At 50.7% G+C, this 9,523-nt stretch overlaps 1 long non-coding RNA gene across 1 annotated transcript; it reads left to right on the plus strand.

Moving 5' to 3' along the window:
- The first annotated feature begins 1,488 nt into the window (after positions 1-1,488).
- LOC309890816 lies at positions 1,489-8,184 on the plus strand. Its single transcript, XR_014319456.1, has 2 exons — positions 1,489-5,021; positions 5,192-8,184. It is a non-coding gene; the product is annotated as an uncharacterized lncRNA (long non-coding RNA).
- Positions 8,185-9,523: the final 1,339 nt, after the last annotated feature.

The raw sequence follows: 9,523 nt of genomic DNA on the forward strand, positions 1-9,523 counted from the left end.
GGAGGAACGGAGTTAAAGTTAAACCTCCAGAGTGATGGGGGGAGGGGAGAGAGGCTGGGGGAGGGGGGGTTTGCGGGGGTTTGGGGCCCCCCGGTGGAGGATATTGTGGGGAAAACAAGCGACCCCCCCTCCTCACGCCTCATTCCTGAGGTGATTTTTGTGTGAAAAGCCGTAAAACTGGCATTTTTTTCCGAGAGGGAGGGAGGCCTTGGGAAAACGGCTCGATAAAGATAAAAATGGGGCTGGTGGATTGCGGGGTTTCACCCCAAAAAGGGTGGAAAATTGGCTCTGTGAGGGGGTAAGCGTGTCTTCCCCCGGCGGGCTCAAAAGGGGGGAAAAGCAAGCTGAAAAGCTGCAATTTTTATTTATTTCATTTATTTTTAAGCATTTCCTTTGTTCTGCGCGTATTCGCGTGCTGAAATTGGTGCCTTCTGGTCCCCAAAACCGGTTAAATTGGCTTAAAAATGCGGGCAGAGCTGCTCGACCCTGAAGGAGACAAAATGGCTGCCGGGGGGAGGGGGCCTCTGCTGGGCTCATTGTGCAGCTTTTTGGTGCAATCCCTGAAAGAAAATCGGCATTTCCACTCAGGTGGGCCACGTCCTTCTTTTCCTGACAAAAGATAAGAAGGTTTGGGTGAAAAAAATACCGATTTATTCCTTCCTGACAGAGGCTTTTCTGTTGGAAAAGGCCCTAAAATGGCCTCTCCGAGCCGAAGAGCTGGAGGGAAACTCAACATTTTGGGGCGTTTCCATGCCAAAAACTTCAACTCTTGGAGTGTGGCAGTAGATTTTTAGAAAAATCTAATTCTATTTAGGCAATTTTAAAGCCAAAATACTTTGTTTCATATCAAAGAATGAAATGGGAAGGGGGGGATATGTAAAAACAGGCAGAAACGTGCAAATCACTGCTGCAAAAAAAAGACACGTTCGGTGTTAAATCCCCCTGAAACCCAGTTTTGTTAGCGACGGGAAGTCGAAACAGGAAAAAAAACAGCTTTATGGATGTTAATGACAAAATAATAACAGCCGAATCCCTTCTTGTTCCTCAGGAAACGCCCTGGAAACGCGGCAGAAAAACTCGTCCGTTGCCCAGTGACTGCTCGCGTCATCGCCTCGTCAGCCGCATTAATTGGCCTCCGAGCAGCCCTAATTACTGGTTACCCACATTTTTTTGGGGGGTGTCCTCACTAGCAGTGATTTTGGGGTGTCATTACGTGTGAAATGGGAGCTGGGGCTGCCCGGAAATGCCTCAAAATGCCGCAATTGGGGATTTTTTAATGTTTTTTTTTGCTTAAAAATGGCTGGGGCTGTGCAATGACTCAGCACGGCTTTGAAATTGTAGGAAATGCGGAGATTTTGGGGGCATTTTAATGAAAAAATACATGAAGAGGCTTTGTATTTTGATGGGAAGTGAGGTGGGGATAAGAGAGGTTTTTTTGAGCTTTGTTGAAAGGGGGGGAATTAAAATTAAAAAGGGGGTTATGGGGGGGGGGGGGTTGCTGATAAATGAGGACAAAAAAAGGAGGATTGGGAGCGTTTCCCACTGCAAAAGCAACATGGCACAAACACAGATACACCCTCACTTGTGATTTAAACCATTTTTCCCCCCAAAGATTTCCGACTGTTTGGGGGAAAACCAGCCTTTTTGCCAGGACACCCTGCCCCCCCCCCAGTGACACAGCAGGAACAAAACCGGGTGAAAATGATGCAAAAAAAAAACCACCGCAATGACAACGCTGGAAAAAAAAAAAAAAAAAAAAAAACAGACATCCAAAAGGTCAGAGTGGTTTTTAAAATGGCAAAAGAGAAACAAAAGGTCGGATTTAAATGGTTAAATTTAACCATTTAATCATTAACTCAAGGTTAAATTCAACCATTTTCACGCAGAAACGACACAACTGAACACCTTACTTTTTTTTGGGGGGGGGGGTTAAAAACTGAGTAAAACCCAACAAAACACAAAAAAAGAGACTTTGTGGCGCGCCAGGGAGGAACGGCTTTTTTTTTTTCTTCATTTTTTGGCATTTTGGGGGGATTATTTCTTTCTGCCCCCCCCGCGGATGCGTCGCAGTGCGGCACTGACGTGGCTTTGGCTTTATAAAGCCCCGCGACGCCCGGGCAGAGCAGGCGGGTGCAGGCTGCAGGCAGGGAGGCAGCAGCTGGGGAGCCAGAAATTCAGAAATTTCCCCCCGCCGGGGCAGATTTTGCTCGAGGAAGACAGCCAGGGAGAAAATCGAATCCCTAAAATACCCTAATTCGGTATTTTAGAGGAGCTAGAGCGGGCTAAAGTGCTTTATTTTAAGATGAAAAAAGCTCTGGAAGCTTTTCTCGCTTGAAAGAAGCTCTTAAAGCTCTTTGCCTTCTCCTCCCTTTAAAAGAAAAAAGCCCCCCCCGAGAGGGTTTTTAGGAGGAAAATGGGAAGATTTCGGAAAGAAGAGCCCGGAGGAGAGCAGGCGGCCGCGGGCCCGGGAGGGTGAGCGGAGATTTTTGGTGCAGGATCAGGGGAAAATGGGGCTTTTCACAAGCCGCCAGCCGGAGGGTGTGGAGCCGAAGAGGAAGCAGAGGAGGAGGAAAAAAAAAAAAAAAATCTGAGCTAAAAAATCCGAAATTTCGGTCCTAAAGAGATAGAAGATGGCTTAAGGAGAAGATTAATGGAAAGGAGGAAATAATTTGGAAAAAAAAAATTAATCAAGAGTGAAGATAAAAATGTAGACGTGAGGAAGATTTAAAAAAATCGAAGAGAGAAAACGCCAAATTGTAATGAATTTGAGAAGGAGGCTGACGAGTGGCTCCAGCCCGGCTTCACGCCGACCCCGAATTAACCCAATCGCGGCCGTTTTTTCCCCAAACCGCCGAGGGCACGCCTGCTTCACGCAGCCCAGAAAAGCCGAGATTTGAGCCCAAAAATGGCGAGGAGAGGAGGTTGTAGAGGCTGAGGAGGGTGCGGGAGGCTTCCCAAACCCCGAGCCAGGTGTAGAAGAGCGGCAGCGACGCGATGGTGCCTGTGCCGAGGCTGGGCAGGAGGAGAAAGAGGAGAAAAAAGGACATTTTGGTTAAAAGCTGCTTGCTGGGAAGGACGCAGGGAGGCGAGAAGGCGGCAGCCAAAAGGCAGTGGAGGAGGAAGCAGAAAATAGAGCAGAGGAACAGCAAATAATAGGCAAAAAGGAGGAGAAAACAGAAAAATAGAAAAGAAAAAAAAACGAAGAGGGGAAAGAATAGAAAAAAGAAGAGGGCAGAAAAAAGAAAATTAGAAAAAAAGAAGAGGGCAGAAAATAGAAAAAAAGAAAATTAGAAAAAAAGAAGAGGGCAGAAAATAGAAAAAAAGAAATAGAACAGAAAAGAAAGAAGAATAGAAAAAAGAAAACTAGAAAATTGAAAAAATAGAAAAAAGAAGAATAGAAAAAAGAAAAATAGAAAAAAGAAGAGGGCAGAAAATAGAAAAAAGAAAATTAGAAAATAGAAAAAAGAAAATTAGAAAATAGAAAAAAAGAAGAGGTCAGAAAATAGAAAAAAAAGAAAATAGAAAAAACGAAGAGATCAGAAAATAGAAAAATAGAAACCTTGAAGAGGTCAGAAAACAAAAATAGAAAATAGAAAAAAGAAGAGGTCAGAAAATAGAAAAAAAAAAAAACGAAAATAGAAAAAAAGAAAATAGAACAAAGAAAATAGGAAAAAAAGAAAATTGAAAAAAATAGAAAATAGAGAAGAAAAGAAAATAGAAGAGACTAGAGAAAGAAAATAGAACATAGAAAAAAAGAAAATAGAAAAAGGGGAAAATAGAACAAGAAAATACAAGGAAAAAAAGGCAGAAAATTGCATTTAAACGTTTGAGGGAACAAAGAGCCAGAGGAGAAAATAGGAAAAAAAGAGAAAAAAAAAATCAGAGGAGAAACTAGAGCACAGGAGCAGCCAGTGGAAATTGGTGAAATTGAGGAAAACGGGAAAAAAAAAGGAGCTAGAAGAGGAGAAGAGGCGCTGGAGGATGGAGAGGAGAGAAATTGAGGAAGAAAACCAGAGGAAATTGGTGAAGAGAGGAGGAAATAGGAGCCTAGAAGAGGAGAAAAAAGGCGAAAAGAGAGGCAATAGAAGAAAATAGAGAAAATAGAAGAAAATAGAGAAAATAGAAGAAAAGAGAGGAAATAGAAGAAAAGAGAGGAAATAGAAGACGGCGGAGGCAGAGGAGAGCGAGTTAAAAAACGGGAGGCGAGCCGGAGCGTGGTGAAGCTGGAGAAGAGTGACCGAAAATCGGCGCAAATTGGCGGAATCGGCCCCAAAACGGAGCAGCGGAGACGCCGGGGCGCGGTGAGGGCCCCCCCTCGGTTTCGGGGGGGGGTCGGGGGGGTGGCGAGGGAGGGCGCGGGGCTCTTGTCGTTGCAGGCGCCGGTTTTGGCCACAAAGCGCCCCAAAACTCACCGCCGCGGCGTAGATATTTGGGTCAAAATGGTAAAGAAACGGTGAAAAAAAAAAAATTGGAACAAAAAAAAAAAAAAAGGAACAATAACAAAAAAAAAGGAAAAGAACGACAACAACCAAAAAAAAAAGGCAAAATCAACCCAAAATCCAGCATCATCACGCTCCGGCTGTAAAATACTGTAGGTACCGGTGTCGCCGCGCCGCAGAGTAAGTGCAAAATCCTTGTTTTTTAACCCAAAAGCGGCATGCGGGAGGGATGGCGGAAACTCGCTGGAAAAGGGGAAGGAGGAGTTATAAAAAATGTGCTGTTTTGTGCCGGGGAAGGGGGGGGTGTTCGAGTGTGTTTCCCCCCTCAGGTGTAAGCAACAAAAGGCGACAAAATGGAGGAAAAATAACAAAAAAAAAAGATAATTCCGCTGAGGAAAATGAGCAGGATGAGGAGAAAGAGACCCAAAAGAGATCCTCAGGCTCAGGATTTAAGCAAAAAAAAGGCAAATCCGCACCCAAACCGCGCTCAGCCCCGCAGTGGCAGCGCTCCCAGGAGCTTTTCTGCAGGGAGATTTTGAGGATAAAAAGCACAGATTTGGTTAATTGAGACTCGGTTCGGAAGTAAGATTTTTTTTGTTTGTTTTTCTCTGCTTTTCCATTTTGGGGCGTTTTCTGTGTTTTTTATTTCTGGTTGGTGGAGCGGAGTTGGCTCAGTCGGGGGCAGGGGTCTGGCTGTGCTGGGGAGGGGGGTGGGGGGAGCTTTTTTGGGGTGTTTTCCGGCCTTTTCACAGATGCAGAGGTAGGAGGCAGTGCCAGCTTGGAAGAAAAGCAGCTTTTTACCCCCAAAAATGGAGCTGGAAAATCAGGATTGTGGCTTGTCCCCGGAGCTTCGCTTAACCCCCCGCTAGGAGCGAGCGTAAAACCAGACCAAACGGCCCCAAAAATGCCGGCGGGGGAGGGGAGGCGGGGGGGGGGTGTAATATTCTGTATTTCCAGGTTTTTCTCCGTAAAAGGCAGCAGGATGCTTAAATTTAGGCTTTTTCCCCCAAACCGTGAGTTGTAAAAGTAGGAGTGGGAGGCAAAAAAACACCAAAGCGGCCGCGGCGGTGGCAAGTAACCCTGGGCGCGGGCCGGACTCCCCAAATTCACCTAAATCCCCCCGTTTTTGGGAGCGGGGGAGGGTGTGGGGCGGCGGAGGAGGGAGGCGCATGGATTTTGGGGCGAATTCCGGCCGTTTTGGAGGTGGCGGCGGTCGGGGCGCGGCGGGCGGTTGTGCCGGGAGGAGCCGGGGCGTGCCGGGACCCCGCTTCTGTCCGAAACCCCCCCAAAACCAACCCCCCCCCCCCCACCAATCGGCGCGGAGGGATGTTAAAAAAAAAAGCCGGATTCGGCCCAAAATACCCCAAAATCCCCAAACGCGGCGCTTTCACCCCAAACGGGGGCTGACGGGGGGGGCTCTGTCTCGCAGGTGCAGCCACGGCCGCCCCAGCCGCAGCTTCTGGGCCAGTAAAGATGAGGAAGCGGGCGCCCCGACCCCGCCGCCTTTTTGGGGGAAAAAAGGCCAAAAAAGGGTCTGCTGGGCGCTGGCCCCGGCTTCTCCGCACAGCTCAGTGAAATCCGCAGGAAAATGCCCCAAAAACGAGGCAGCGCGAGGACGCCCGACCCGAGAAAGGCAGAGCCCGGCAGCAAAACCTCCCAAAAACGTGTAGGAAAGGGAGAAAAATAGGTATTTCTGGTGGTTTCAACCCAAAACGGGGGCATGGAGCGCCGCGAGCATCCAGGTGGCGGTGGTGGTTTTTCGCCCAGGGAGGGTGTTATTTTACCAATTTAGCCCCAATTTTGCTTGGTTTTCCCCTCCGGATTCACCGATTTGGAAGGAAAAAAAGCAAAAACGTAAAAAAAGGCCCAAAGTGCCTCAAAATGAGCAGCCGGCGCCAGGCCCCTCCGGCAGCGGCGCTCGGCCGGATCCCTTCAGTGGGATTTTGAGTGGAAAACGTGGCTTTTTGGTAAACTCAGGGCTCGAGCCCTTCGGCCCTAGGGAGGGGGGAGGAGATTTTTAACCGTTTCCCAGTGTTTCTCCCCAAAAAAGGGCAGGAGGGGGGGTGGGGGGCGGGGGGGCTCGTGGTGCTGTGTTTGTTTCTCCCCCCTCCCCGCTCTCCACCGAGGCAGGATCGCAGCGACCCAAAACGGCCTCAAAACGGCCCAGAGAGGACAAATTGCTAAAAATGACAAAAAAAAATTAGAAAACAGGAAGCAAAAAGGCAGAAAAAAAAAAGCCTAAAACAAACAAACAAAAAAAAAGGCAGAAAATACCCGAGTGAGAGGAGTAAGTACCCGCGGTGCGGTCACGCAGCGCCGGCCCGACCCAAAACTCTGCTTTCTGAGCCCATTCCTGCGCCGGGGCCGGATCCTGTCCCCAAAATCCCGCTTTCTGAGCCCGTTTTGCACCGGGCGAGCGCGCTGGCTCCAAAAAGCCGTTTTCTGAGCTCGTTTTGCGCTGGGGAGCATGCCAGACCCAAAAACCCGCTTTCTGCGCCTGTTCAGCGCCAGGGGACGCGTGCCGGACCCCAAAAACCCCTTTTCTCAACCCATTTGTCGCTGGCGACGCGTGCCTGACCCAAAAATCCGCTTTCTGAGCTCATTTTGCGCCGGGGACGCGTGGCTGCCCCAAAATCCCGCTTTCTGAGCCCGTTTTGCCCCTCGGAAGCGCACTCAATCCCGAACCCCGTTTTCCGAGCCTATTTTGCGCTGGGGGCGTGAGCCTGACCCAAAATCCCACTTTCTGAGCCCGTTTAGCGCCGGGGAAGCACGCTGGACCCAAAATCCCACTTTCTGAGCCCGTTTTTGTGCTGCGGACACGAGCGTGACCCCAAAATCCCGCTTTCCGAGCCCATTTTGCGCCGGGGACGCCGCGCCGCCGGAAAAACCCCCAAATCCCCCAAAATCCCTAAAGCGCCCCAAAGCACGCGGGGCGGGGGCGGGGCGCGCGCCTCTTCCCGTGCGGCCGTAGGTACCGAAATCGGCGATTTTCCACCCAAAAACCCTTCCAAAAGCGCCCCAAAGCGCGCACCACCATGGAGCACCGCCAGCGACACCGCCAGGTAGATTTTTGGGGCAGTTTCTCCGGTATTTGGGTACTTCGGGGCCCTTGCCCCCCCTCCGACGGTGGTGTAGGGAAACTGTCGGTTTTTGGTTTTGCCGGAAACGCCCGTTTTTCGGGGCGGTTTTGGGCGGGGGGGGGGGCGGTGTCGCGATTGCCTTCCAGGGAGCGGCGCGACGCGGCCGGACCCGCGGCGAAGCTAGCAGGTGACTTACACTTTTCTTGATTCCCCCCCCCCCAAAACCTCACAGATTCACCCCAAAAAACTCCATTCGAGCTCAACCACCCTCCAAATTGAAACCAAACCCACCAAATCACCCAAAACGACCCAAAACCGTGGGGTTTTTACCTCCCCACTGTCAAAACCCCCCAAAACGGGGCTGCGGGGCCCCCCTGGCTTCACGCCTGCCCCCCCCCTCTCATCCATAAATCTACAAATTGGGTAAAAACGCAGCAAAAACGGGGTCGGGGCTGAGGGGGGGACCCCGCTGCAATGCCCGGGGGGGCCTGAAATCGCCCTAAATTACCCCAAAATCCACGTTTCCCCCCCCGGGCCAGGTTTTCTTTTCCTGAGAGAACGTCGTTGTCTCAGGTTTTGCTTTTCTCCTGCGGGCCCCCCAAAAAAAAAAAACAACAAAAATAACCAAAAAAAAGTTAAAAAACGGCCAAAGAAAAAAAGCAAAAGGCGCCGGTGGCGGCACTCCGGTGGCGGACGGGGTTCGAGTCCCCGCGGCGCCTGCTGCTGGCCGGGCCATGTCGCGACAGGAGGGGTCATATCGCAACAGAAGGGGTCATATCGCGACAGGAAGGACGTGTCGCGACAGGAGGGCATTTTGGGGGAGCCTTAACGTGCCCCTATTTAACCGTTTAGATGAAAACCCGACCCAAAACCAGAGGCGTCCCCGAAACCAAGTCAGCCAGCGACCCCCCCCGCTCCCTAAATTCTCCTAAATTTCCCTCTATTTTGGGGCATTTCGCTCGAAAAACCTTAAAATGAGCTCCGAGGGGCTCCGCGGCCAACCAAACTGCAGGAAAAAGCCCCAAAAATATCCCAACCCCCCCCAAAAAAGGTTCTTGGGGTCAGCGCGGCCCCCCCTAAACCCCCTAAATCCTGCCCCCAGGGCTGGAACTCTGCGAATATTTGATGAGATTTGATGAAATTTGATGAGATTTGATAATAATTTGATGATATTTGATAATATTTGATGATATTTTATCATTTTTGAGCTCATTTTGCACAAAATCCCAAAGGAGCCAGAAGCGCAGGTGGAAGAACGTCGCCCCCCCCCCCAAAAAAAAAAGCCCCTCACCCCCAGAGCCGCGTGCAATAAAGGCGCCTGCTGCCACACCCGGTGCTGTGCTTTAACAGATTCTGCGAGTTCTTACCCCAAAACGACGGGCTTACTGGGCTCAACTGGGAACGCAGCAGCCCCAGAGGCTCCGACCCAGCTGCAAAATGCGGAAAATGGGAAAAGCGAAGAACTGACCCCAAAATGACACCCGCGGCTCCTGAACCAGCAGGGCCAGAGAAGGACCCAGTCCCAGGGGTTACTGGGAGCACTGGGCCCCACATACTGGGGTTACTGGGAGCACTGGGCTACACACACCAGGCTTACTGGGAGCACTGGGCCGTACTGGGAGTACTAGGCCCCACATACTGGGGTTACTGGGAGCACTGGGCTACACACACCAGGCTTACTGGGAGCACTGAGCCCCACATACTAGGCTTACTGGGAGCACTGGGCTGTACTGGGAACACTGGGTCCCACATACAGGGGTTACTGGGAGCACTGGGCCCCACATACTGGGGTTACTGGGAGCAATGGTCACATGGGAGCACTGGGCTACATACACCAGGCTTACTGGGAGCACTGGGCTACACATACTGGGGTTACTGGGAGCACTGGGCCCCACGTACTGGGGTTACTGGGAGCACTGGGCTACACACACCAGGCTTACTGGGAGCACTGGGCCCCACATACTGGGCTTACTGGGAGCAATGGTCACATGGGAGCACTGGGCT

The sequence above is a fragment of the Aythya marila genome, assembly GCF_965140915.1.
Source record: "Aythya marila genome assembly, contig: HAP1_HAP1_SCAFFOLD_1179, whole genome shotgun sequence".
In the NCBI taxonomy this organism is placed as follows: Eukaryota; Metazoa; Chordata; class Aves; order Anseriformes; family Anatidae; genus Aythya; species Aythya marila.